The sequence below is a fragment of the Struthio camelus genome, chromosome 1 (assembly GCF_040807025.1).
Source record: "Struthio camelus isolate bStrCam1 chromosome 1, bStrCam1.hap1, whole genome shotgun sequence".
NCBI lineage: Eukaryota > Metazoa > Chordata > Aves > Struthioniformes > Struthionidae > Struthio > Struthio camelus.
This window is the reverse complement of record NC_090942.1, coordinates 145,475,575-145,482,976: the sequence shown is the minus strand read 5'-3', so window position 1 is coordinate 145,482,976 and position 7,402 is coordinate 145,475,575.

Here is a 7,402-nt window from a genome sequence, read left to right as displayed (position 1 = left end):
AGTGAGGGAAAAAACAGAGAAAGTGAGAACAAATTACTTGTTTAATGCTTTGGTTTTTTTTTCTTCTTTAGTGTTTTGAAAAAGAAAATCACTGTTTTCCAGCTTTCACTTTGATCTTAATGCTTTAACTGTTTAATTTTCCACCACCTTAGACCCCCTTAAGTCTGAAAATAAACCTCGGTGTTTTTTTTTCAAAGATTTAAGCTGGATTCTACCTTTAGGCTGCTCATATAAATCCTCTATAGCACATTTTACTTCAGTCAAGGTTTGCATATTTGCACCTCTATAACCAACAGCAAAATTTCTGTCTTCATATTTCTTTTGTATTTGCTTTTCCTGCTTCCACTTATTTCAAGAAATTAGCATATTCTTCATCTCATGGAGGTAATTCACACATTTGAATAAGGAAAAAGAAAAAAGGAACTGAATGTTTTTCTTTTCAAAGAAAAGAATTCCTTTCAGCTATTTTCTTTGCTAAATGTTACCCTTGGTATATTTTTCCTGATATTACAGAAAATAATCTCTATTGTTTCTTCCTTACATTTCCTAGAAGACAAGCCAATTTATTGCTCCTGTTCTGTTCTCTCTCCCATTATCTATGTTCTAAACAGACTTTCCTGAATATGGCTTCAAAACAGAATAGCTAAGTCCTATTGTGGATCTAAACCCATCCTGTCAGTGTAACTATAGAATAGCATAACAAATTTAATAAATAACGGAAGATAATCCAAAATCTTAAAAAAAAAAAAAAATTCTTACATAGAATTGACTGTCCAGTGAAAATAACATGGTGTAAATATTAGCTATAATTTTTCTTTCATTATTTTGGTGGATGGTGTGCCTATAGATTCAAGCTTCTCTTCATCATGACCCATATCATGCATTTTAAGCTCCGGAATTACTTTCTAACATACTTTCTATGATATTCTACCAGCATTTATTATTTATTCCTTAAATATCCTGTTAAAAAGTTAAAAAAAAATAAATACCCCAACCCACATTTCTTTTTACATGTTCTTGTCTCCTTTCATATAAACACTTACAACTACTCTGCCTAGAACAATTACGGTATTTCAACAAATGTATTTATTCAGAGTAGGCCTATTCTCCTAAGCTTTAAAAGTGTAGTAAATTATGTGTAACAAAAAAGGTATTTTATACAAAGTAAATGAGATATTTAACAAATGAATAGTCATGAAAACTGCTTGATTGAGGTCTACAAAATGTAGGAAAACCATACAGCTCTTTATCTCCTGCTAGCAATGGCTACTGTTGAAATAAATGAGTATATCAAAGACGTTTTAGTACCTTCCTGACATGCGTTAGCCACTAAGCCACATTCAGTGAATGGCAGTCTCACTTAAGCAGAAGAGCCTCCCTCTAGATGCCTTTGAAGGTACTTATTTCACCCCATTCCCACGGACAGGGAACCTAGCAACTTACTGCGCTGAGGGTACTTTCCTAGGCACTGACAACTGAGGGGACACTAAGCACTTAGATTAGACAGATGATAAAATCCTAATCCGGCATATTGAGGAGCCTGTGGTCTCACTAGGAAGTGGTGGGAAGGTGCTAAAGCCGTCAGGACAGAAAAGCGCACCATACAGCAGTGCTACGGTCTGTCCGTCCTGGTGCCCTCTGCCGGACAGGGAGAGCTCCTTGTGCACCCCAGTCCTCCTGGGACATGGAACCTGCCCGCACCCATCGTGGGCCCAGAGCAATGATTTGGTTTATTGCCCAATTCCAGCCGTGGTGATATTGGCAAGGCCCCCCAACAGCTGCCTCCAGATAGCCCGTGCAGGCCCAGATCCGAGAAAATAGACTTAAGTAAAAATGCTTAGATCTAAAATTGTGATTCAGAATCTACATACGGTAAATGCTGTAAGGTTATATGATTAAAGGTTATTCACCACAAACACAAAGGTCTGGTGAGGGTCAGAGGACCAGAGGCAGGTGGAGGAAGCCTAATAACCTGAACAGCGCAAATGAAGTATCCCGACTTGGATGCTGCTATGGCTATCAGAGCAGGATGACTAGCCCTGTGCCCTGGGGTGAAACCCGAGGTTTTGGGGTCAGCCAAAGCACTCACCTCCAAAATGCTTAAGTTTATAGCCTAGCAGGGTATAGGACTTGTTATGGGATACAGGGGAAAAAACATTTGGGGATTTTGTAAAACTTATAATGGGACATTTTTAAGCAGATTGTGGAAGTGGAAAAGTGTGCAAGACTTAATACGGGATGTTCAGAACAAGTAGTGGAGGAAGCCTAGGAGCCAGCGACCACAGAGATCGCAGGTCTGGGAGGCAAGATAATGGAGAGACTGGGGCTCTATAAGAATTACACATGCACAGCACCACAGTGAATTCGTCTATGACTTATCTCATTCCATACCAATCATATGAACACTAATATGAACAAGTAACATTTCAGGTGACTGACAATTACAGAGTTAATGAAAACATTCTCATTCTGCAGCTGAGTTATGTACACATTATGGTTATTTTTCCTTTCTAATTATCACTTCAGAGCTGTGTGTCTTATATAAATCTGGTATGATACAGTTTGCAAAATATAATCACCATTTCTCTTCATAAGCAAGTGAAATTAAGGAGTTAATCAGTAAGAAAGAAAAAAAAGAAGAAGGAAAAACAAAATGGTGAAGCTTAGCTAAATATTACTCTCAATCCTTTGGCTTACTGACTGATAAAAATATATTCTCAGATTCACATGAGGAAAAATAAAAATCTTTAAACAGCTATGTTATAAACTGCCTTTTAATTCCAGAAAATATAAGCCAATAAAAACAAAATTGCTCAGCAGCATGTTAGAAATCTATTTTCACCATTCCTAAGACGTTTGTCTTCACAAGAGTTATGTGAATGGCTTCTCTTCTTTCATTTATAATTGCAAATATTCACAGAGAGTTCATGCACATTTATGCTCACATTAATATACAGAATACAGTAAAGACATTATATTTGATATTTTCGTGCTTATATCCAGGAATGTTGTGTCTATTTATCTATTTTCAGAAAACAAATTCCACTTTAACACATAATGCACACATTTTTAATGTATACTGTTTTAAGACACATTTTCAGGGTAAGTTTAGAGCTAGGGATGAAATTAGGTCTTCTGATAGTGAAAAGTTGACATTTTTTCCAAAATGTTGATTTGATAAATGCTTTCATAGAGTCAAAGCAAACATACTTAATCATCATGTTCATTCTTTGCAATACTTGCTTTGTCAAATATTCTACAATTATCTTCTCTGAGAAGGAACTTCTAATACATTTTCACTTCTTAAGAGCTCTTATTTTCTCCTCAAAACATCAAAAACTGTGTCAGAGCTGTCAGAGGTTATGTTCAGCTTCTAAATGACATCCCTCTGTACTCTAGATTTTATAGTTCAATTCTTTTGGGGATTAAAGGTCTATTTCTTGGCACGATTCTAAGCCGGTCACTACCATATCTTACTGTAGCTCTGTCATGACTCATAAGTGATTCCTACATTTGTCTTGCTTGTGGGATAAAGTTTGGAAACAATTCTGAGAATGAAAACAAATGAATTATGTACTTGCACACAAATCCATACATGACATTAAGTGTGGTGATACTTTTGCTTTTTTTAATCCATCAGCTTGCTGGTTGGACCAGTCATCCCAGATTTCCGACTCTTTCTGTGGACTACAGCTATTTAGATCTCACTTCTCATACTACTGTTATAATACTGTTCTCATACTACTGTCTATATATACTATAGACCTCAGTCTATAGTATTATTAAGGGATGCAATAGATCTTATTTTATTGTCATAAAATGAATGAAAATGCAGAAATGTAGCAAGACTAACCCCTTAAAAGCCCAGTGGATAACGTGATCATTTGGGAGATAAGATGTTTTCAAGCTGTGATCTACTGAGTAGTTACATATCTAAAAGGAGAAAAAGAAATGTATTGGAAAAAAGGATGAAATCTGGATCTCTCCACAAAATATTCTAAGTGCTTAGCATAAATACAAATCGGTGATTATTCCATGTAAAGTAGATCTGATACTATAGTAGTATTATTCTTATGATTATTGTAATTATTAAGTAATGCATAGCAAAAGTATCACAAATAATTATTTTGAAAGCTATGTTGATAAACAGTTGAAAAATAAAAAAAAAAATTCTAAATGTAAAAAAAATCACCTATGCTTTATACTGATACAGGGTAGTGTTCTTACCCTGATATCCCAAATGATGGAATAATAATGTTACTTTCCATAACCAGTGAGTTTGAGTGTACATGAGTGAGAAGCCTTAATATTTAAAAAATATTAATTAAATGAAGAATATAAACCCAGAAACTACAAGGTACAAAGATGACATATAGATGTTCCTGTCATACATGGGAGTAGAGAAGAAGAAAATATCAAATCTTCCCCATATCTTTTTTGAACACTTTCAGCATTCTGGTGTAGCACAGCATGATGCTGTTGAATTAATATTATCCAATTAAGTTAGAAAAATGTGGAACAGAAAATTGTAAATGTAACCAAAAAGAGGTTATACTATATAAGAGCTAAAGGAATTGCATATAGACAAGCTCTTTTCAAGTAATATTGTCATAAATTCTTTTCAAGTAATAATGTCATAAGTTCTCATCCAAACTGTTCTTCAAAACCTTACACCCTGCTGCAAAGAGGTAGCACTCCCACTCCACTTTCATATATTATCCCAATTAATAGGGTGAAGACCGCAAGTATTCTCCCTAGGAAAATCTAAGTATGATATTTTATTATTGCAATGCTTATGCATTGATAATTTATCAGTCACTGAATGAATTGATAGATGCAGTGCACAATTTTGTTGCTTTTTTCTACATACTAATTAGGATGAAGAAACTCTCCCTAAAATTTGTTTGTGAAAGGTTTGAAGGTAGTCACTTTCAGAACCAGTGCACACTTGGTAGTCCTGAATGGCTACTTTAACAAGTGCTTTTTCATGATTAAGCAGTGGTATCTGCGATATGATTCAGCTGTAAGAATGTAATCAATCTTTGCAAATATTTAAGTCATATAGTAACCTGTTATTTCAGCTAGAATCTTCCATTAAGTCAATTGTTCTGTGACAGTAGCAATCACTAATGCTCAGCGTTACCTCCCAAAGTAATAAATGCTTGTATTTCTCTCGGTATTATAAAGGGCTACATAAGCCCTACTTTTATGTCTTTTCAAATAAATTTTGGCTGAATCATTTTCAATTCAGTCAGTGATGTTTCTAGCTAATAATATATAATATTAAGAAAATCAGTCACTATGTCTGTATAGTTAAGATGATATTGTATCCTAACAATTTGTTATTAGCCTAAAAAATATAGAAATAAAATGTATTTTGGTCAGCTATTAGACTTTACTGTTTTATGGATATTAGAGAGGAGGTTTCTGAAGTATGGCCGTAAGCTTTACATCATACAATTTTTACAAGACTCATTTGACCCTGACAATTATAGCACTCAGATCTGCAAATTCTGTTTGCGTGAGAAATCTTATGGAAACTGATAAATAGTTCTGTGCATTCACATTTTAGTTTCGGTACAAAAACCTTTGAAAAGACTGACGGCCCTGGACTGAATGATTTCCATGAATTTGAACTGAAGCATCTGTTCTCTACATATGCAGATATTAATACGGACACATTTGACAGAAATTCTATCCATTTGCAAAACTGGATAAATGACAATGCAGTATGTTACAAACTTTTTCCTATAAATGGGAAAATGTAAAAGTAATATATAGCAACGTATTATATGTGTTGCTTCTGGAGTATAATATGCTATTTCTATTTCTTTGATATTTGCATACTCCAAAAAAGAATGTTGACAATAAGTAACACAGGTGATATTTCAACCATTTATGGTATAACTCAGGTAATTACTCAAAAGTCTGAAATGGACCTATCTTTTTTGAAAATCTAGAAGATATAACTTGACTATAAATTGCACACTTTCCCTTTCCATGGCATGCTGTCTGTCAGTGGGGATCAGAATGCCATATGAATACATATTTTTTGCTTTATTCTTTTATACTATCATATTATCTAGTGTACATTGAACAACAAAATGCAGACCAAGGCAAAACAATATTTAAAACAATGACAAGATTTTCTGAAATGCAAAATTGCTGTTTGAAAATTAACATTACTTTTCTCTTTTCACGGTATAGACTGCCAGTGCCTGGCTTAGATGCAAAGAATTCGTCTTGTGATCTTCCAGCCTGGAACATTGCACTGGATAAAACTGTTTGGATGTTAACCAGCAAGAGATCCACTCCCTTCACTGCTCCTAAATGTGATGAAAATATCAGTAATTATCAAGGGACTGAGATAGAATGAACAAATTACAATTTCGTTTGTGTTTTCTGTCTGTGGAGCACTTTTCTCAACTTTGATCCCCTTCACACTCATTCCCTCTCTAATCTAATGTTCTCACTCACAAGGGAAAATATTTCTTTTATTATACTTTTGGTAATAGGTTTCCAGCTAAAATTTTTGAATAGCTCCACACTCAGTAAAGTCAAAACTTGCTTGTTTTAATGATGCAGCTTCTTAAAATAAATTAGTTCAAACTTCTCATGATAAAATTTCTTTAGATTCTCAGAGGACTAAGAAAACCTTGAGCACATAATATTCTTAGCAGCTAGTCCATGGACAGTAAAATCAGTGGTGAATATATAAATCTTAATTTCCAATATTAAGTGCCCATTTGTGCATTCTTTGAGGTCCACCAGGGCTACGTCTGCAAGAAATGAATCCAGGAAAACGTCAGAAGATACGAAAGAAAAAAAAGGTTGCCTGAGCATGTTATAATTCCTTCGGCTGCAGGATTTTGAGATTGCTTTATTTTTAGGAAAAAAAAAAGTGTATAAATTATAAGAAAAGGTGTAGAAGATTTATAGACTCATATCCTAGCCAATTTAACCTGGAAGTTCATAAACCCAGCCTCTAGATCCGTAAAATATAATTTTAGCTGCAAAATAACCTTGAGAGCTGTTGAAATCCCTAAGTATCTCGATGGTGGTGCTGATGAGGTTGCAAGTTGCTTTGGACATGGCCATACTCCATGCTGAATAGCTTGACTTTGCCTTGTACAAAAGGCCCGTCTTTAGCTGCCAGCTAGGTATATGCCCTCTCCCACCAGCAGAGATAACTGGTAAGCATTCCCAGAGCACAGCTAGCAGATGGGTGAAGAGAGTTCACCTAATAACTCTTGCTACCAGTTTCATGTTAACCACATCTCAGTGGGGTTTGAACATCACCTCAAGCTATGGAAGAGCTGTATTCAGTTCTTTTCTGAGAATGAGCATATGCATAAATGAAATGCAGTTGTCGTAATTGCTCAGCACATATAAGATTGCATAC